Raw genomic sequence first — 22,120 nt, 5'->3', positions numbered from 1 at the left:
CAAAAAAAAAAAATCCTTCAAAGCAGCTGGGGTGGTGGCTCACGCCTGTAATCCCAGCACTTTGGGAGGTCGAGGCGGGCAGATCACCTGAGGTATGGAGTTCAAGACCAACCTGGCCAATATAGTGAAACCCTGTCTCTACTAAAAATACAAAAATCAGCTGGGCATGGAGGTGCACGCCTGTAATCCCAGCTACTTGGGAGGCTGAGGCAGGAGTATTGCTTGAACCCAGAAGGCAGAGTTTGCAGTGAGCTGAGATGGCACTACTGCACTCCAGCCTGGGTGTTGCAGCGAGACTCCATCTCAAAAAAAAAAAAAAAAAAAAAAAAAATCCTTCAAAGCTAACACTGCCTTCAGGAAAAAGTCCAAACTCCAGGGGCTGGCAGACCAGGCCTTTGTATTTGGATCCCTGTCTTCTTGAGTCTCAGCTGTCGCCCCTCCCCAAAGGGTCTGGTTTTATCAGATGTACCTGGCATTCCCAGAGCAAACTCCACTCACACCCCACGGCTTTGCAATCATTTGGCCTGGGATGCCCTTCCTCAATTTTCCCCTCGGTAAAACCACTCCCAAACTCAACTCACGGGTCACTTCCCCTGGGAGGCTGTGCGTGACCACACCTTCTTCCTCTAGGTAGAGTGAGATCCTTCCTCCTTGTCCCTTCCAGAGCAGCCAGCACACACTCATAACTACACTGTGAGATCCTTCAGGACAAGAACAGGGCCTTAACATTTTTGCTTCCCTGGTGCCTTACACAGAGTAAGGAGCCCACCAGGTACTCAGCATTTGTGGAACGCATGGACAAGTGACTGAATGAGGCCATCGAGCCACTGTTTCATGATGACTTGTTTAAGCCTCTTTCCTCTACAGAGATAGACACATGAGATCCCTCAAGGACAAAGACCGTATCTTAATCACCTTTAAGATCCAGGACACACTGCCACGTGCAATAAATGTTGGTGCCTTTCCTTCCACTTTCAGGCAGGCCAGGGACCTGTTTCTAGATGTATCTTCTCATCAGGCCAGCTCCTGTCCTAGTTGGGACTTGAGCATGAACGGGGTGGGCCTGGCCCTGTCCTCTTTCTGGCCACACTAGAGCAAGCCTAGACTGTCTAATCACCCAGCCCCAGACGCCCCAGGACATGCTTCCTCCTCAGTTCTCTTGGGTCTCAGAGGGAACAGGAATACAGGGATTGGTACCCAAGCAGATGGAGGGGGGACTAGGGACAGATCAACAACGTGCTACTCATCCTGCCATGGGGACCTCTGCATCTCCTCTAGCCTGAAACTCCACTGTCCCCAGCCAGGTGATGGTCCCTATTCCGTGTTCCCACAGCTTTCTGACGTCCCAAGACAGGGCACTTGGCTCCCTGTCCTATAACTGTTTACTTGTCATTTCCCTAGTTTGCCTGTGAGCTTTTTAAGGGCAAGCACTGTGGCGTGACTCGTCACTGCACCCCCAGAGCCTGACCCAAGGCCCAAGACAGAGTGAGCCCTCAAATGACTAGCAAATGATACATGAAAGCTGGACTCTAGGCCTCAGCTGAAACCTGACCCTCCTCCTCTAGCCAGCATGTGGCCCGACAGCAGTGGGAGATGGGCTGGGGCAGTGGGAGCAGTGTCCTGCCCAGCAATTACTCCCCCAGTGAGGTCTGTGGAGGTTTTGGGGCTGGAGGCGTCATCCTACATTGAGGAGTGGACTGGAATGAGAAAAACCCGAATGAGAAGTTCCTCCTGCAACATGCATTGAGCTAGGGCCTCCAGAGCTGTGGGGATGGGGTTTGGAGGGGCCTGTGGCCCTCTTCCTGGCTCTGTCACTCAGGGAAGATTCTCAGAGCCTTGCAGGGCAGGTGCACTACTCAGGCTCAGATGTTGGCCTTGACTCCTACAGATGACCCTTCCTGACCCCACACGACCTCGCGTCTAGCCCCTCTGTGTGGCTCCATTTCAGTCCTACTGATGTCCACCCTGCTGCTGTCTGGCTTCCTGAGGCTCAAGGAATAGAGGTATATTGCATCTTCTGGTATTTTCCTTTTGACCCTTTTTGGGGGCCCAGCTAAAGCTGGTCTGCACTCTCTGAGGAGGCTCAGGATGTCCAAGTGATAAGATGGGACAAGGAGCCCTTCTGTCAGTTCTGGTCCTGGGCGTACAGACATCCCAGATCAGAGACTAGAGAAGGGGCAAGGGGCCAGGATAGGCCTGGCCTCCATCTCCCACATCCTCCTGCCTCCAGAGAAAGCCCGCCTTACTCTCCCAGCCAGAGGAGCCCTCTCTGCTCCTTTTAGCAGCCCTCTTTAAAGACCCTTGAGGAAGGTCCTTCCCCAATTGTCTTGTGTTTTTGAGATCCCAAAGTCTGGAACCTTTCCTTAGGTCTTCCTTAAATCCCAGAGGAAACAGCTTCTGTTTCCTCTCCACTTGCTCTGGCACAGAAACTGACGCCTACCATCTTTTATACAATAAATTGGAGAAGAAATGAAGAGTGTCAAATCCACCCACCCAGTAGCCCTCTCTCAGCCAGACATCCCGCATCCAGCTCTCCTGCTGGCCTGTCATGGGACCTTCAGTCATGTCTCTGGGTTTCTCTCCATGCCCAACTTTGGCAACAGAGCTGCAGGGGCCTTTGAGCCTGGCATCCCTGGGGACCTCTCAGTCTCATGAGGAGGGAGGGAAGGGGGAGGATTTCCCAGCATCTCTAAACCGTATTCCTATTTATACTCCACCCCCACCAGGCTGGCCCACGCCACCCAGTGCCCACATTCTGACAGGAACCCCTGGCTGGTCATCTCCAACCTTCCTCATTCCAATCTGAGAGACTGGCTTTAAAAAGCAGCTTCATGTCACTGCCAAGAACTCCACTGACCAGCTCCCAGTTTCTGGTCACTTGGATTGCCCCGCGTCTCCCTCCCACCAGGCCGGGCCCAGGAGGCCTCCTTGGCCTGCATGGCCTCCTCCAGGCCTCTGAACATCTCATAGTTGTTCAGTTGTTCTCTAAATGTCCTTTTTCAGTGTCACTCACTCACTCACCAGGGTTCAGCCCCCTCAAAGTCACTCACTCATTTCACAAGCACCTGCTCAGCGCCAGGCACTGTCCTGGGCCCTGGGCCTCGGATTCCACTCCCTTGGCAGCCTGGGTCTCCTCCTGCTTCTTCCTTCCTCCTGGGTCTGGTGGACTCACTTCCTCTACCTGTCTCTTGAATGTCAACACTCCCACAATTCCCTCTTTGGCCCTTTGCTCTTCCCCTCTGGGCATGCTTCCTGGGTGACCTCATCGCCTCCCGAAGTGGAAACCACCACCCGCGTGCTGATGACTCCAGATCTGTAGCCGTGGCCCCACCAAGCCCCTCAGCTCCAGATGCTTGGGTCCAGCTGCCTGCTGGGCACCCTGCCTGGGTGTCCCCCAAGGGTTCAGTTTGAGATGTGTGTGTGTGTGTGTGTGTGTGTGTGTATGTGTTTTCTTTTGGAGACGGAATCACCCAGGCTGGAGTGCAGTAGCGCGATATTGGCTCACTGCAACTTCTGCCTTCTGGGTTCAAGCAATTCTCCTGCCTCAGCTTCCCGAGTAGCTGGGACTACAGGCGGATGACACCACATCCAGCTAATTTTTTGTATTTTAGTAGAGACGGGGTTTCACCATATTACCCAGGCTGGTCTCGAACTCCTGAGCTCAGGTAATCTGCCCGTCTCGGCATCCCAAAGTGCTAGGATTATAGGTGTGAGCCACCACACCTGGCCGAGATGTGTTTTTAAGTGAAGAGGACAGATGTGTACAGTTTGTAAAAGCTGTATGTATGCAGGATATACACATGTGTCACAGGCATGCACATATAAACACAGCACACTGATAACCCAGAAAGCGGTAAGTCAAAACACCAGCAGTAGTTATTCCTGGGTGGTAGAATTATGGGTGATTTTAATGTCTTCTTTTTGCTTATCTGCATCTTCTAATATTTCTATAATGAACATTTATTGCTTACATAAGAAGAAAAGAGCAACACTTATTTTTAAATGAAAAGAAAGTACTTTTAGATTGAGATCCTGGAGCAGTTTAGTGCAAAGTCTGGAGAGAGCTATGATTATCTTGAGCAGGGGTCAGCAAACCTTTTCTGTAAGAGGCCAGACAGCCACTATTTTAGGCTTTGCGGGCCATAGTCTCTGTTGCAACTCTGCAACTCTGCTTTTGTAGCACAAAAGCACCCATGGGCAAGATGGAAATGAATGAATTTGGCCTCGCACCAGTAAAACTTTACTATGAACACTAACATTTGAATTTTATAAAATTTTTAAGGGTCACAAAACTTTATTTTCTTCTTTTGACTTTTTGTCGACCACTTAAAAATGTAAGAATCATTCTTAGCTCATGGGCCATACACAAACAGGCAGGACTTGGCCAAGAGCTATGGTTTGCCAACCCTTGGCCTTGAGCATCCCGTGCCTATGTAGTGTTTGAATCCAGCATCCATTTCTCTGAGAGGTACTTCTTCTCCTCCTAGTTGACAGGGCTGAGGCATTCCAGGATTTCCTTGCCCATCTGAGCACGGCAGGGACCAGGTACCCAGATATCAGCTGGGGGAAGCCCCTGGCTCTACAGTTTGGAGGAACAGGAGGCTGAGCCCCTCTTGGGGCCCCAGCACACAGCTTGCCTCATTAGCAGCACTGGCAAAAGTCGGAGACTCAGACCAGCAGCCTCCGAAGGGGCTTTGGAAATCCCCTGGTCTGCGCTCTGTTTCAGGCAAAGAAGGCAAGGCTCAGAAAGGTGAGCGATCTGCCCGAGGCCACTGAGAGTGATGGGGCAGAGCTGGAACCACATTGTGGGCTTCTGACTTTGTACAGGGTTGGAAGGGACTGCATGGGTCTGTGTAGAGATGGCACTCTCTTTTTTTTTTTTTTTTTTGAGACGGAGTCTCGCTCTGTCGCCCAGGCTGGAGTGCAGTGGCTGGATCTCAGCTCACTGCAAGCTCCGCTTCCCGGGTTTACGCCATTCTCCTGCCTCAGCCTCCCAGGTAGCTGGGACTACAGGCGCCCGCCACCTCGCCCGGCTAGTTTTTTGTATTTTTAGTAGAGACGGGGTTTCACCATGTTAGCCAGGATGGTCTCAATCTCCTGACCTTGTGATCCGCCCATCTCGGCCTCCCAAAGTGCTGGGATTACAGGCTTGAGCCACCGCGCCCGGCCGGCACTCTCTTTACTGGGTACCACAGCCAAGAAAGTCACAGCCTCCCCAAGGGCCACCTTCCTTGGGGAAGGAGCCATGCCAGGTTTGGCATCCACACAGAACACGGCGCCCAGCCCAGCCACAGCAGAGGATGCTGCCAGCCGGGCTCCATGGCAAGATCAGGGAGGGGCTCTGTGACCCCTTTCCTGGGCTCATCCCATGCTGCAGGCAGAGTTGGGAGCCAGCGCTGCTTCTGTCAAGAGTGATGCCCTCTAGCATAACACCTACCGCCCACCTGCTTCATGTGGGAAGGACAGCCCTGTCCCCTCCTGGGCTGGTCACCCCACATCCTGGGGTGCTGGATGGCTGGGGCCAGAGAAGAGAAGAAGGTCTGGTTCCTGAGAAGACTCCCCAGGCAGAAAAGGGCAGGCTTCTTTAGGGAAGCAAGTCGTGAGGGCAGTAATCATTCCAGAGCTCTGTCTGAATTTCCCTCAATAATGATAAGATGGGGAACAGTGCTCAGAGTGAGGGAGGGTAGACTTTTTTTTTTTTTTTTGAGACAAAGTCTCGCTCTGTCACCCAGACTGGAACGCAGTGGTGTAATCTTGGCTCACTGCAACCTCTGCCTCCCCTGGTTCAAGCGATTCTCGTGCCTCAGCCTCTGGAGTAGCTGGGATTACAGGTGCCTGCCACCACGCCTGGCTAATTTTTGTATTTTTAGTAGAGATGGGGTTTCACCATGTTGGCCAGGCTGGTCTTGAACTCCTGACCTCAGGTGATCCACCCACCTCGGCCTCCCAAATTTCTGGGATTACAGGCGTGAGCCTCCATACCTGGCCAGAAACATTTTAAGAATAGAGTTATCTTCCCAATTTGGGGGCCGAGTCCTGATGTTTGCAGGGACCCTGACTTCAGAAAAAATATCAAGTGGGCCAAAGGCACTGAGAACTACCAAATGTAGCCCACTAACTCTGCCACCACTCCTCGATAATGACATCAGGCAAAGCAAAGAGCTACTGGGCGGACATTATCTCACTGGAGTCCTCGTAAGCACATGAGATAATAGTATTATCCTCCCATTTTATAAAAGAGGAAACTGAAACCTGGATGAGCAAATTACTTAACCTAAGGCAACCAGTTACTGAGTGGAGGAGGTAGAATTTGAACTGACCCCAAAGTCCATAAACTGCCTCCACCCATCGTGGACAGGAGACATACACTCAACATATAAATAATCATGAGTACATCAGCCAGCCATTATTGGGTCATCTTGTCTACCCCGACCCCACCATTTCTAGGGAAGACATTTATTTAATGGTGGGGGTAGGGAGGCTCAGAGGGTGGGATCATTATCAAGAGTTTCAGGGAAGAGGATCTCATCACAGTCCTTTCAAAAGTTCTGGCCCATGTCTCCCAGAGCAAGCTGTCCAGTCTCTCCAGGTTACTCATGCTGTTAGGGAGCTTTGCTTCAAGACCCGTTTTTTTTTGTTTTTTGTTTTTTTGTTTTTCTGGTTTTTTGGCCCAGGCTGGAGTGCAGTGGTGCGATCTTGGCTCACTGCAACCTCCACCTCCTGGGTTCAAGCAATCCTCCTACCTCAGTCTCCCGAGTAGCTGGGATTACAGGCACATGTCACCACGCCCAGTTAATTGTTGTATTTTTAGGAGAAACAGGGTTTCACCATGTTGGCCAGGCTGGTCTCGAACTCCTGGCCTCAAGTGATCTGCCTGCCTTGACCTCCCAAAGTGCTGGGATTACAGGTGTGAGCACCACACCCAGCCTAAGACCCTTTTCAAAATTTTTTTTGTGACAAGTTCTCATTCTGTTGCCCAGTCTGGAATGCAGTGATGCAGTCATGGATCACTGCAGCCTCAATCTCCTAGGCTCAAGCGATTCTCCCCTCTCAGCCTCCCGAGTAGCTGGGACTACAGGCATGTGCCACCACACCTGGCTAATTTTTGTATTTTTTTGTAGGGGTGGGGTTTTGCCATGTTGCCCAGTCTGGTTTCGAACTCCTGGGCTCAAGCAATCCACCCACCTCCCTTTTTAGTTTAAAACCAAACCTCACACTTGCCTCACTACCCCTCCTCCTCTGCAGATGTAGCTGTGGAGATTCTAGGAGCAGATGGGCTCTCTTTCAGACAGGAGGTCTGGCGGAGATGCGCCCACGGCTTTTCCTCTTCCGGACTTGCTGCTGATCCACTGGCCAGCTCCAGCCAGGCCCAGCTACCAGCTCTGTAGTGTTCCTGGGTCCCAGACCCTCGGCCTGAGCTATTGTGAGCCCAGCCGGTGTGTGCATGTGCATGCACGTGTGTGTGTATAAGCAGCTGTGGGAGCCAGGACAAGATTAACCTTGGTCTGCTCCCACCCTCTGGATATGGGAAAGTGCCCACTCAGCAGGGAATGCCTGGAGGGCAAAGGTGAAAAGTCCAGGGAAGGGGACGGAAGGGGTTATGGTGGGACACAGGGCTGAGGAAGAGAAATGTGACTTATTCCCAAAGGTGCCCTAATCAGGTGGACCTGGAACCAGGCTAGCCACTCACTTTGAACAACAGAGCAGAACAGGGACTGCAATTAATTAAGTACCAGGGGAGGGTCCTCCTACCTCAGGGGAATAAGGCGCTGCCAGAGGCCCCTCAGAGCAGGAGGCTGCTGCCTCTCCAGCTCCCAGTGCCTGTCTCATTCATACCTGCTAGAAGGTAGGGCCCCCACAGCACAGATTCCTGGCCGCTCCTGGAAGATTTCCATCCAACCCATTGCCCTACCACCACCACCATTCTTACACAGAGCCCTCCTCCCTAACCTAGAAGAGCAGTAAAGATTCTGTCTAACTAAGAGCTTGGCGTGATGGGGCTGGGAAAATCTACCTTGGTCTCTAGACCAGCCCTGGTACAATCACTAGGAAATTCCCTTGCCAAACAAGCACCACCAACCACTATAGCTACCGGTTATTTAGCCTCTGCTACATGCCAGGCACTGTGCATTATTTCATTTAAATCTTATAACAGCCCTCTCTGTTATGATCCTCATTTTACAGATGAGGGAACAGATGCTGGGAGAAGTTCATGAGTGTGCTAGTGAAGGGAAGGTCACATAGCTACTATATGCTGGAGCTGGATTCCACCAAGGCCAGAGGTTTGCCCTCCCCTTTAGGTCTCCAGCTCAGTTAGAGAAGAACAGAAGGAATCAGAGGACAAGTAGATGGAGATGCCGGACAAAAGTCCCAACAGGGTGATCCCAGAAAGTAGAGGCTTGGTTAGGGTAGGAACTGGGAAGAGTCAAGCTGGGCTCTGCCCTACCGTGTGGGACGCATTCCCCTGAGTGCAGGACGGCCCAAGTAGGCAGAGGACAGAGTCCGGGTCTGTAGAGGAAGCAAATGCACCCTGAAAGGCAGCTCCATGTCCTCTAGATCCGAGTGGGGGTTTGCAGGGCTGGCAGCCTGATCCCACGAGATCTCAGAACAAGAACCTACCTGCTCCTCCGATCTGGTGCCTTCTCTCCTGTGCCCCATGAAGAAGCCTGGCTCTGCCTAGTGCAGGACAGACAGATGGGAGCCTCAATACTTGGAGCACCACCCCCATTCTTCCTTCTCCCGAGGACTGATGCAGACCAGAGAACCCCAGAGTGGGCCGCAACCTCCCCATAATGGGGCAGGGGTTGACAGCAGAGGCTTGGGGTCAGAAGGAAGTGGGCTGGATCCCACCTCTGTGTGACCTTGGAAAAGCTGGTCTCAGAGACTCAGTTTCTTCACCTGTAAAATGGGGATGATAATAATACCTACTTCATAAAGTTGTGACACACTGCTTGGCACACAGTAGATATTCAACAAATGGTGGCCACTAAGGCTTGTCTACTCTGCCTCTGGCACACGATAAGTCTGGGAAGAACTTCTTCTGGCATGCGTGGAGAGCTTCTTCCATTCTCCTGGCAGGGTATGGGGAGAGTCCTGGAGACCCAGTGGGGAGAGTCCTGGGAACCTAATGGTCAGGTATACCCCAGATTAAGGGTGGGGGAGATCAGCCCCACAGGCTCCTCAGCTGCGCAGGAGGTGGCTGGGACAGGGTAACCCGAGATAGTAGCTTTGCTGTGGCAAGGTGACCCTCTCTCTGGAACGCCTTCAGGATGCAAACTCAGACCTGGAGCCAGTGTCACCCTGTACTCCACCGACCCTCAGCACCCTCAGCACCATTTTCTCAGGCCCCTCCCAAGGCCAGGCTAAAGGCAGAGGATCTCTGAGGACATGCCAGTCCACCAGGCGCTCCAGGCATCCTCTCAGGACAGTGTCCAGGAATGTGCCGCGTGCCCATGCCCGGGTGGGGAATGCCACGCGAACATGCCAAAGCTCACCGGGTGCTGACACAGGAGGGGCAAGCCGGTGGTGTCAGTGAGTCACAGGGCCCAGGCCACAGTTGGGTAACTGCTGAGGGCTGGGCTGGGGTGGAGAGGAAGGGGAAACAGTAGCAGACAGCGCAGAAGAGGTTCCAGGGCCTCCCACTCCCACAGTGTCAATCCTCCCACCCCGACTGCCAGGAGGTGCCCAGAGAGAAGGAAGAGAGGCGGTGCCTAAGAGGGCGCTGACCCTGCAGCACAGAAAACCCCTCACTGTCTCTGTAGCCCAACTCCCACCCAGCACAAGGTCTGCAGACACCTTCAGGGAATCCCCGCCCCCAACAGGGCGAAAACAGAGGCCTCCAGTCCAGACCCGATTTTGGATTTCAGATTCCTGATGGTCTCCCCCAACTACAGCAGAATCCTCAAGGCACATCTCCTTAGCCCAACAGGTCACCGCCCACTACTCCCCCCCTCTCCCCTGCCCCCGCCTCTTTTCCCACTGCTGCATTAACCCTCTGGCGCCTGCCGATGAGGGGTGGAGGGGGCACTGCCCCTTTGGTCTTCCGGGGTGGAATGAGAGAAGAGGCAGCATTCCCCAGACCCCTGCCTGCCCCAGAACTGGGACCTGCAGGGCTTCACGTGTCCTTCCACGTTCTTCCCAGGGCTCCGGCCTCCCACCCGCTGCCTGCCGCTCTGGAAAGTTCACCAGAGCCCAGGAAGCCCTTCAAGGCGGCGATGTGGCCCCACACTCTCGGGTCCTCTGGTGTCTGGAGACTCCTGCCCCTTGCCCTTCCCAGAATGAAGGGAGCTTAGAAAGCGCCTGGTTCGGGACTGGGTGGAAAACTTTGCTTTGTAGGGTTCAGACAGGAGCCCAGGGGCCAAAGTGATCCCAGATGGAGACTCCCTGAGGGGGCGCAGGGTCTTAGACTGCAAAATAGCCCTCCCTCTCCAGCACCTGGAACTTAGGAGTGGTCTTTCCAGGGTACCCCCCACCCCTCAACACACAACACAGTATCACACAGATCACGCCTCGTGATCCTCTGCTGTCCTCTCGCCGCTCCGGTATTTCCCTCCAACCTCCCGCCCCAGGGCAAAAGCAAAACTGCGCCTTTAAGAGCCGTTCCGCTTACCTTTGCTCCGTACACCCGGCGCCGCGGTGCCCCCTCCTCCGACCTCCCCTTCCTCCCCGGCGCACGGCCCGCGGGACTCACCGCGCGTGTCCTGGGGGCTGCAGTGCGCCCGCTCCCTCCCGCGACGGCCGGGGTGCCGCGGGGTTAGGTGCCGTGCCTTGCGCCCTGCTGGGGTCTCCGCCCGGGCACGGGGCAGCTTCCCCTGCTCTGGAAAGGTGAGCAGTTCCCCAGAGAAGCTGCAACCTGAGCTGGCCGAGGAGGAGGTAGAAGGGGAGGGGAAGGGAGGGAGTGGAGGAAGGTGGGGAAGAGGAGGGAGGAGGAGGAGGAGGAGGAGGAAGGAAAATGCCCGGCCCCCGCCAGAGTTTTTCACATGTACAAGTTGACTCCGCCCCCGGCCCTCCCGCCCTGCCCACAGCCGCTACCAATCCCCAGGGCTCCCTCTGCCCGGGTGCCCACCCCTTTCTCCCACTCTGGGAACCAGGGCCCAAGTGCCTCTTCTTGTTTCGTTTCTAAAGCCGGCCCTGAGAGCCTTGGCTAGGGGATGAGGCCTTCTGGACTGGATCACCCCAGGACACCAAGGCGCCAGGGGTACACTGACAGTGCCTGCCTATCTCTAAAGCAGTGTTCCTACCTCTTCTAGGTACCTCCCAGTACCTAGCGCCCTAGGAACGAATGTGCATGGACAAATTTTGATGGTCATTTTCTTGACAATAGTAGCCCTCGGGCTCCCCTTCTACTCTATCCAGTGGGACTTGTCACTTACCTTTCCAGACAAAGTTCCCACCTCTCCGGGACCTGAATGAAGCCCTTGCTACCAGCCATCATTCCCATTTTCCTCCCCGAAGGATAATTCAACGTGTCCTTTTGGAATTAAATTCCACAGGATATTTGAGAATCACCCAATAAAAGTTACAGAATGGCTGGTTCAGCTAGTGGCACTCTCATTTTACAGAAGGGGAAACAGGCCCAGCAAAGCAATTGAACTGGCCCAAAGTGCCACCAGAATTAATGGTGAGCCATGATTAGAACTCAGACCAATGGCCATTGCACCCACATCATCTGACTTCAAGGATCACAAAAACAAAACAAAAATCTGGGGATGGAGGTGCAGGGCACAGTCCCCACTGCCAGGCCCCTCTCATCTCTGCTTCCTCCTGAGGGCTGTGAGGAGAGGAGATGTGTCTTGGCTCTACCGCACCTCATCAAGGAGGTCTGTGTCCCCTGCCCTCCCAGCGGGCTTGGCTACTTCAGTCTGGGGTCTCCAACAGGGAAGGTCTCCTTAGGAGGGGGTGCTCCACAGTGTACATGTGCTTCTACCCGAACCCTTTCCCTGGGGACCGTGAGTTGTTGAGAATAGAACAGTTTCCTTCTGGAAGACATGGGCCTGAGGTCCCCCTCTCAGCAGGAGACAGGAGAATGGAGGAAGACACTGGGCCCATGCATGAAAGTGACCTGTGGGTAATTGACATCTCACAGGGGGCCTCCCAACTCTTTTTTTAACCTCTGCTTTCTCTGCTAGGGCATGCAGATTTCCTGGGTACAAGCACTTCCTAAAAATGAAACCGCCAATTGTTATTGGGGTGCATGGATCCAGAGCCTTTAGGTGTGCAGCAACCTGCCTGGCTCCATAGTCCAGTGGGTGGTGGGAAGACTGGGGAGCAGGAGGCCATGAAGAGGTTTGGAAGGGGCAGGGAGGGAAAGGGAGAAGGACTACAGCTAAGGAACTGTTTACTAGCTTTACTAGCAGATTAAAGAGAGTGGGGCCAAAGGGTAGAGTTTCAGGGAACTAAGGGGGTGAAGTCAAGAGGTCCCCACAAACACTTTCTCAACATCTCTTATATGCCAAATGATAGCCAGGACTCTGGGCACATAAGATGAATATAACCCAGTCCCTGCCCACAAGAAGCTCATGGTGTAATGGGGCAGGGAAGCAAACAGTTAGGATGCTATAGGAGGGAACTTAGTGTTATGGATGCCTGGGAGGAGCTGTTCTGCTTGAGGTGAGGGTTACAGGATGAGGGGACAAGAGAGGGGAGGAAGGGTTTTACCTGTTTTTCCAGGAGGGATAATCCCTTGTGCAGAGTGCAGGGGTGAAAGAATATGGACCCACAGTTCTATGAGGTCAGAGCTTAAAGTCTGGGGTGGAGGTGACACTGTAGAGGCAGGCAGGTGCTGGGTCCTGAAGACCCCCAATTTGGAGGCTGATCCTAGTGGAAAATGAGAATGAGTTTAGACCACACAGCGGCATCAGGGAGGAGAGGAGAGAACTGATTTGAGAGATAGGTAGGAGAAAGGGTCATAGAGCCTTGTGACTATTGGATTCTAGAAGATAAGGGAGCCAAGAGTGTCAAGATTGGAAGCACTGATGTGATAGGCTGAGTGGAACCTTGGAGCTTCTTAAGTGAGCCTTGATTCCCAGCACCTCCTTAGGTTGCTCTCTGAACTTGGGCAAGCGAACTAACCTTTCTGAGGCCATCTGTAGAACAAAGTTGCTAAAATCAATCTTGTATGGTTGTTGTGAATATTAGGGTAATGTATGCTAAGGGCCTAGCATAGGACTTGGCTCATAATGCAGAACTCAATAGATAATAAATATAATTACCATCATTCATCCATTCAACAAACATTTATTGAGCACCTGCTCTGTGACAAGGACTATACTGAATCCTTGCATTGGATAGATTATTTTAAGTCTGAGCTCCTATTCTCATGCGGCTCACTATTCAGGGGGAGAAAGATGTTCAGAGCAACAGTCAACTACCAAAGCAATATGGGCTGAGCAGAGGAAGAAGCCCTTAACTCTGCCCAAGAGAATTTGGGACAGCTCCACAGAGGAGAGATGGCACTGAAATGATGTAGGGCCAGCCACCTGCTCGGAGCCTGTCACGTCACCCCCTGCCCCCCCCCCCCCCCCGCCACCACATGAGATTGCTTCAGAACCTCTGAAAGCTTCAGTTTTGAAGCATCATCTTGCTTCTCAGGGTTGAAGGAAGAGGATGAACTGCAGGTGGGCATCTATATGAAGCCTGGAGAATGGCACGTCAAGCTTTGGCCACCTCAGGAAAGGGGAAGTGCAGATGGGCAGGTGGGAGGGGGGAACTAGGTAAGAGTGACCCTGGGCAGGGCTTCCTAGCTGGATAGGGAGCCCGTAATATGCGGTCATACACATCAGTGGCCTGTGTATGTGTGCTCTTTGGGTCATCCTAATTTTTCTGCTTCTCATCTGTATCATTCCAAAAATTCCCTCTTTGGACACCCTTGGTGTCCCCTGCCCTCCGATGCCAACTTTCTTTCTGTGCATCTCGCAATAAGCCCAAAACAGTCGAAGCAGCACTACCTAGGTCTTCCACTAAGGAGGGACTCCTTCCCTGCTACCTTACCAAGCAATACTTTGAGCTTTAAAGCCACATAAACTGTGTGACCTTGGGCAGTTACTGACGTATCTGACTTCCTTTCCTGTCCCTAACATGGAGATGGTAACAGTCCCTATCTCATGGGGCTGTTGTGAGGTTTTAATAAGATGTAAACTTGGCACCCAATCAATGCTGTTTCTCTTTTCTGCAGCCCATTAACTCCCTCCTTGCAGAGGGACAGACAACAGACTCTCAGCTGGGGGTTTCCCTGGCACCCCAGTCCCTGGGGCCCATCCCCTGTGGGCCCTGCAGCCCCCTTCCCCTCTGCTAGTCTAATGGATCTGTGGCATCCCTGGGAGGCCCTGGTCACCCTAGCCGTGAAGCAGTGTAATGCTGGCAGGCCTGAGCAGCATGACAATGGTGGCCCCAGCGGCAGCTCAGCCCACTCCCCGCTCTGCTCCTGTCTCTCCTTCCCACTGCCAGTGACATGCCACTGCTCTGCAGATAGGACAGGCGTCCCTGGGTGCCTGAGGGCTGAGCAGGGAAACTGGAAACAGCTCTCCCTCACAGACTGTGTGGGCAGTGCATTTGAATAGCTTTTGAAAAACCAAAGTTCACGCCCACCCCACTTTCCCCTGGGAGGCACAGCATCCAGACAAGGAGAGTTCAGCCAACAGAGAATCTCCTTTCTGCACATTGTCACGGACTCCCTTCCCCTCTGGCCCTGCATCCAAGCAGGCACAATCTCTGAAAGCCCTGCAGGGACCTTTAGGAAGCCGGAGACTTGACTCTGCCCCTAAGGTGCAGAAATCACTTTGTTTATCTGGGCTTCTGTTTTCCTCTATAGCAAAATGGGAATAGTGTGAATACCTGCCTTTCAGAATGTGAGAATTAAATGCAAAGGTGACCGTCAAAGTGCTTTGCACACTGTAGAATGATCTGCATGTGTATGAGATCATTAGTGTTTGGCCAAAGGGCCCTTCTTAGGGTTCCAGGAATCAAGTGAAGACATGAGAAATGAGAAGCCAAGTGAGAACAGAGAAACTCACCTCAACAGCCTGCCTTTGGCAGGCAGGAGGGAGATTGGCAGCAGAGACCTGAAGATGGACTGACCCATTATGGCCTAGCTAGTTAGAGGTCTGTGAGTCATTGGGACAGCAGGACTTGGCTAGACTGAGCCAACTCTTACTCCTCCTCTGGCTAAACCTAGGCCATTGTTTCCCAGTGATTTATGAGAAGTGGGGATGATTAGGAGAAGAATATCATTTACCTCATTGCAGTGTGATTCCAGCAGAGAGCCTGGGACTTTCTGCTTTATCACTACACCAAGTGTCATATCCTTCCTTCACTATTTGTGGTGAAAGTACAGGCATGTGTGCACTCATGCATGTGTTTACACATATGCACGCATGCGTGCACACACGCACACACCATTCTAGATTTCAGATGAGGCAACAGCTGCATCCCCAGAGGGTTCTAGGACAGGGTGGACACATAAATAGAGTCAGCCAATCACAGACCAGTTGACCCTAGCAACTATCAAACCAATTAGAACCCCACCACTGCATCCAGTGGTGCCTTCCAAACTTACACACACACACACACACACACACACACACACACACTCCCTTCAGGTTGACGCATTGCCATGACAACAGAATCACCACACAAAGCTGGTGTAAATGGGAAAGTGGTCCTTAGGAACAAGACTGGAAGTCTTTGGGGTGAGGCTGCAGGCCACACTGGCTGGGGTGGGCCACTGAGAGGATCTCTATGCAGGGTGGGGGAGGAGAGACAGCTGGTTTACCTGGGCTTTCTAAGCCTATTCTTTACCCCTAGAGAATGGGGTCAAAGGCTTCTACTTGGATTATAGTGAAATATAATGAAATTATTTCTCAACTGATAAGGATAGGAACCATAGATTTTCTTTTCAGCAAACCTTAAGAATTTTGAGACTTTTGGACACAAGAGAGTTGATTGATCCCCAGGAGGACCTAAAACCAAACCCTAAAACCCAGCTCATGAGTTCATTGGACAGCTGGATCTCAGTTCAGTTCGAAAGCAGTTACTCAATATCTGCCATGGGCCAAGCACAGGTGCTGATTTTAGCCGTAGCCAGGTAGAACTTGAGAAGTCAGTTGAACATATTGGTGAAAGCTTTTAGAAATGCTCCGGAGGCCTGTCGGATGGTGCTCTGGAGGTGGCTGACTGGGAAAGATTTTGCTCAGGGCCAAGGAAGAAGGCCGAGGTTCGAACCCTGCCCGCCCCACCGGCCCAGCTGGCCTTTAGCTTCCAAGCTCCACACCCCTCCTTCAGACAGATGCCAGAGAGGCCTTAACCTTAGCCATTAACCAGTCTGCCAGTGGCTCCTCCTCTGCCCAGTTGCTTCCAATAACTCCTCAACAGGGGGCCTTTGGGTCCCCAACCCCTCTTTCAGAATCTGATGAAATCTGAGGAGTCAAAACACATATGCACAATATTTTCCATTCATTTTCAGGAGCTATGGGCCTCCTTGTGCTCATTCACAGACTCCTTTGTGGCATATGGATCTCCTGCAACCCAGCCCTGCCTCCCTCGTCAACTCATCTTGATTTTCTCCCTCTCTTGTTGTGTCCGGCCACATAAAACTATGAGTACTTCTCTTGTACATGCCACTGTGTTTCACTCCTTCCTGCCTTGGTACATGTTCCCACCTACAGGAGAGGTTCTCTCCTTCACCACTTACCTAGTAAACTCCTATTCATTCTTCAAAACCCAGCTCAAGAGTCACTGCCTCCTTGGCACACACAGGCTCAATGTTGTCTACGCAGGCTTGATCACTCCCCAGTCGAAAGCATGTCTGTTCTATATACTTCTCTCACTGTGTGCCTCCCGGTGCATGGGGGCTCCATGTCTTCCTCCTTTACTGGGCTGAGAGCTTCCTGAGACTGTAGACCACATCTTTAGCCTTTGTATGCCCAGGACTAGTATATATGAGGTGCTCACTGGGGTCTAGGACAGAGGTCCCCAACTATTGGCGGCCTGTTAGGAACTGGGCTACACAGCAGGAGGTGAGCAGCAGGCAAGCAAGCAAAGCTTCATCTGTATTTACAGCCGCTCCCAGTTACTCACATTCCCACCTGAGCTCTGCCTCCTATCATATTAGTGGCAGCATTAGATTCTCAGAGGCGCACGAAGCCTGTTGTGAACTGCGTATGTGAGGGATCTGGGTTGTGCGCTCCTTATGAGAATCTAATGCCTGATGATCTGTCATTGTCTCCGATCACCCCCAGATGGGACCATCTAGTTGCGGGAAAACAAGCTCAGGGCTCCCACTGATTCTACATGATGGTGAGTTGTATAATTATTTCATTGTATATTACAATGTAATAATCATAGAAATAGAGTGCACACTAAATGTAACGTGCTTTAACCATCCTGAAACCATCTCCCTGCCCGGTCCGTGAAAAAACTGTCTTCCATGAAACTGGTCCCTGGTGCCAAAAAGGTTGGGGACCACTGGTCTAGAGAACCAACATGGCAGACCTGAATTGGCCGAGGAAGCAAAACTGATGAAGGAAGAAGAGAACAAGCAGACCAGAAGTTAGGACAGGAGCAAGGGGAAGAGAGGTGTCGGAAAGGAAAGGGGAGTCAGGAGGTGCCCACAGAGCAAGATTGAAAGACATCATTGAATTTGGCAACTAGGAAGCCATTGGTAGGGTGGCCACAGGCCCAGTTTGCATAGGATTCTCCCAGTTCTAGCATTGAAAGTCCTGGGCAAACAGAGATGGTTGGTAACCCTGGATTGGTGACCTTGACAAGGGCAATTCTGGAGATGGGAGTAGGGCAGAGGCCTGAATGTGGTGGGCTGAGGGGTGAATGGAAGGCGGGAGAGGGAGACTGGGAGAATTGGTGGCTGCTGAGCTGTTTGGCTGAGCTGAAATGAGACAGGAGCTAAGGACTGTGCCAGTCTCCTGGCCCTTCTCTCCTGCCCACCGCCAACCCCCACCCTGGAGAGAAAGCAAACACAGCTGCTGTCAGGAACACCGTGTACACCCTTAATGAATTCTTCTTGAAAAGCTCCAAGCCCACCACCTGGGTCGCCCAACTAGTCCCCTGCCACCCCAATCCCCGCTAGACCAGCGGTTCTCTGTTGTCTGACTTCCTGTGGTAAGTATTCGGGGGTTTTATCCAGTTGGCGCAATGGATCCTGCTTGGACTGGAGGGATGGCTCTTCTCTTCTTTTGAACTGTTATTTACAAGTCTCATTTGTCTTTGCATATTAATAGACTGTCTGACTAATTCGATTCTGAACGTTTTCTTTTTGAGACCGAGTCTTGCTCTGTTGCTCAGGCTGGAGTACAGTGGCGCCATCTCATCTCGCTGCAACCTCTGCCTCCTGGGTTCAAGCAATTCTCGTGTCTCGGCCTCCCAAGTACCTGGTATTATAGGCGCCCGCCACCACATCCAGCTAATTTTTGTATTTTTAGTAGAGATGGGGTTTCACCATGTTGCCCAAGCTGGTCTTGAACTTCTGACCTCAGGTGATCCATCCACCTTGGCCTCCCCAAGTGGTAGGATTACAGGCATAAGCACCTTGCGGCCAGACCTCTGAACTTCTTGAAGGCAGGGATCGTGCCCGCCCTCACTGCTTCCCTTTTTCTCTCTCCTTCCCCTTTCCTTGCTTCAGTAAACACTAATTAAGTGGCATTTGAATTCAGTAGTCCTGGTGATTTCCACAGTTCCTGCCCTCAGGCACCTCATAGTCTGGATTCCAGCCTTCTAAATAGGAGAGTTCTATATACCTATTTGTATCCCTATTATATCCCTGAGCAGTAGAAGAGGGTCCTTGCAGGGCTTTAGTGAGTCTGAAAACCCATAACATTATATATGCCAACATTGTGAGTGTAAGTGTATGTGTGTGTTATGTGAGATAGAGAAACAGAGACTGTATGTTTCTAAAGAGAGAATCTCAGCTGGGTGCAGTGGCTTATGCCTGTAATACCAGCACTTTGGGAGGCAGAGGCAGGTGGATGGCTTGAGATCAGGAGTTCGAGACCAATCTGGCCAACACAACATGGTGACACCCTATCGCTACAAAAAAAAATGCAAAACTTAGCCCAGCATAGGGGTGCATGCCTGTAGTCCCAGGTACTCGGGAGGCTGAGTTGGGAGAATCACTTGAACCTGAGAGGCGGAGGTTGCAGTGAGCTGAGATTGTACCTCTGCACTCCAGCCTGGGTGACAAGCGAGACCCTGTCGAGAGGTGGGGAGAGAGAGAGAGAGAATCTCTACAAATTAACATGTTCAAGTGGAATCAATCTGCCATATTCAAGTCCTGTCTATGTGATATGAGGAAATTATTTGGTACTCTGTACCTCCATTTCCTCATCTGTAAAATGGGGGTATAGCACCCTTCTCATAGGGCCATGATGAGGGTTAGATGGGATAAGTACGTACATTTAACATAGATCTTGGAACATACTAAGAGGACAATTAACACTAGTTATTGTTCTTTTTGAGAGAGAGAGGAACTTTTGTGAAATTCTCAAAAGGTTCCAAGAGCCACTGGTCCAGTGAGTGAGCAACCTGAGTGCTGAACGTGGCATCCCACTGGGACAGATGCTAAGAGGAGTTAGTCTGAGGTGCACTTAAGGCACCTTGAACTTCCCCTCTGCATCTCCCAACCCCCAAGTAGCTCAGGACCCTGCCCTAAACAGCTACTCAGGAGGAAAGAGCATTTGAATGGACTGTCCCAGTGCCACTGAATAGCATGTCCAGGTTAAAACACGTTAGGAGAGAAACCAGAACTCTGCTTCCCCCAGGGGAATGGATTTTAAAAGAAAAAGAAAAGAAAAGAAGGCCTTTGCTCTTGATCATATTAAAAGCAATAGCCTCCACAGCAATTAGGCACCCGTAAATTACACAGCCTGCCTCTGTCAGCTGGCTCCACACTATCTCATTAGCCTGGGTGCCGGCAGACACTGCACACCCTGCTGGGAGCCGCCTCATTGCCAAGTTCCTGCTCCATAATTAAACACAAAATCCCAACCTCATGGAGGCACCCGCCACCCCTCCTGTCGGGGACAGAGGCAGTGAGGGAGGGACAGAGCCAAGGTGAGGCCTTGCTTCTAGGAGTGAGCTGTGAGCAGACAGCCCAGGGCTCTCCCATGACCTTGGGAGGGGATTTGGGACAGGAAGTGAAAGGGCATGGAATGAGAGGAGGGAGTCCCACCTTCTTCCTACCTGAACGCCTGGGACCAAGAGAGCAAATGGGCCACGCTGGCTTCTGCAGGATATTCTGAGGTTCAACTTTAGGAAATGAAGTCCTAGAAAGAGGGGGATTGTCTGAGAACATCTACTCACTCCACCACCCACATCTGAGCACACCCACGTAGACTCCATTGGTTTGGAGCCAGACAAAGGCTGATGAGGTGCATGCTGGGGCACTGTCAGGTTGCTAGACAAGGTGGACCCCAAAGGGCCTTGTAGCCAGAACTGGAGTAAGGAGTGTCCAGCTGGCAGGTCCACAGAATGCCCTTGGAAAGTATCAAGATGTGTGGTTAGAGAAATTGTTTGGGGCCGGGTGCAGTGGCTCATGCCTATAATCCCAGCACTTTGGGAGGCTGAGGCAGGAGGACTGCTTGAGTCTAGGAGTTTGTGATCAGCCTGGGCAACATAGTGAGACATAGTGTCCCTCCCCCACTGCCTCCCTGCCAGCCCCCCAACCCCCTTTCTACCAAAAGTTAAAAAAAAATTAGGCCGGTGCAGTGGCTCACACCTGTAATCCCAGCATTTTGGGAGGCTGAGGCGGGTGGATCGTTTGAGGCCAGGAGTTCGAGACCAGCCTGGCCAACATGGCAGAACCCCATCTCTACTGAAAATACAAAACTTAGCCAGGCTTGGTGGCACAAGCCTGTAATCCCAGCTACTCGGGAGGGTGAGGCAGGAGAATTGCTTGAACCTGGGATGCTGAGGTTGCAGTGAGCTGAGATCACACCACTGCACTCCAGCCTGGGTGACAGAGTGAGACCCTGACTCAAAAAAAAAAAAAAAAAAAAAATTAGCCAGGCATGGTGGCGTGTGCCTGTGGTCCTAACTGCTGGGGAGGCGGAGGTGGGAAGATTACATGAGCCCAGGAGGTCAAGGGTGCAGTGAGCTGTGACCGCACCACTGCACTCCAGTCTGGGTGACAGAATAAGAACCCATCTCTAAAAAAAGAAAAAGAAAGGAAAAAACAAATTGTTTGACAAGTGTGTAAGCTGTAAGTGAGCCCCTCACTATGGTGACTTCTCTAATGACAAGCTGGTGGGACTGGCTGCACAGCAGGGCTCTTACTTGCTGGGTGAAGAACACAGACCAGATTGGGGAGGGGAGAGGGACAAAGGCTGGCCCCAGCAGTTCTTCGCTGCCCACCCCACAAAGCCCTTGGCATCTCTTCTAAACCTACTTTGAACAAATATTTAAAAGATGTCCCCATGAAGAGGTGGCAAGTGACTAGCCTGCCCTGCTCGCCCACTTGTCTCCTGCCAACCGTGACCACCAGGGGGGATGGAGAAGTTGCTCCAGGCTTCTAAATCCTACCCAACTGCTGCTGCCCAGGGAGAGCCAGGATGGGAGCAAACACAGAGGAGAGAGGGCAGCTGCCTGGAGCCTGGGGAGGGGAGCACTCCCACCTGCATCCCCACCTCTGGGTTCTCTGGTCGCCCCGCCTGGGCAGCTTGGGCCGGGATGACTCCAGGCTCCAGCTCCAGCCACTGGATCTTGATAGGGAAGGACAGAGCCTGAGAGAAAATCGTGCAACACAGGGAAGCAGGCGAGTTTACTGGAGACAGAGATGGGGGACGCAGAGGCCAGAGCCTCTGAAACCAGGGCATGGGTAGAAGATGTGGATGCTATTTGGCAGAGATTTGCATGGCATTTTATGTTAAAACTGAGTCGCTGCATTGGTGCCAGCATTCAGCTAGAGCCCAGGGAACTAACTCTGCTGACAGCATCAGAAAAGTGCACAGAAATTCCCCCAGCCCCTGCTCTTCTCCCCTGGTGGTTCTTCTGGCTCCAATTGGCCCCAGCCCAACACTGTGATTTTTGGCCCCAGACCTTGCCTCCTCTGCTCACTCCTTGCCTCCCTCCATCTTAGGGGCAGGGGTGAGGACAGCCTTGTGGTGGTGACTCACAG

At 52.3% G+C, this 22,120-nt stretch overlaps 1 protein-coding gene across 14 annotated transcripts in view; it reads right to left on the bottom strand.

The window, feature by feature from the left end:
* CDK18 (cyclin dependent kinase 18) overlaps window positions 1-10,947 on the bottom strand; it is a 28,871-nt gene extending 17,924 nt beyond the window's left edge. For 7 of the 14 annotated variants that reach the window (XR_012432176.1, XR_012432169.1, XR_012432180.1 and 4 more), the window contains exon 1: window positions 10,691-10,947. The gene's annotated coding sequence lies outside the window, so the exon portion shown is untranslated. Of the gene's footprint in view, window positions 1-3,050; window positions 3,165-8,928; window positions 10,559-10,609 lie in introns of those variants that run through there. The other 7 variants (XR_012432177.1, XM_074034280.1, XM_074034290.1 and 4 more) reach the window with 4 other exon arrangements.
* Between the last annotated feature and the right edge of the window lie 11,173 nt (window positions 10,948-22,120).

This window comes from Macaca fascicularis, chromosome 1, assembly GCF_037993035.2.
Source record: "Macaca fascicularis isolate 582-1 chromosome 1, T2T-MFA8v1.1".
Classification (NCBI taxonomy): domain Eukaryota; kingdom Metazoa; phylum Chordata; class Mammalia; order Primates; family Cercopithecidae; genus Macaca; species Macaca fascicularis.
This window is presented reverse-complemented; position numbering and strand designations above follow the sequence as displayed.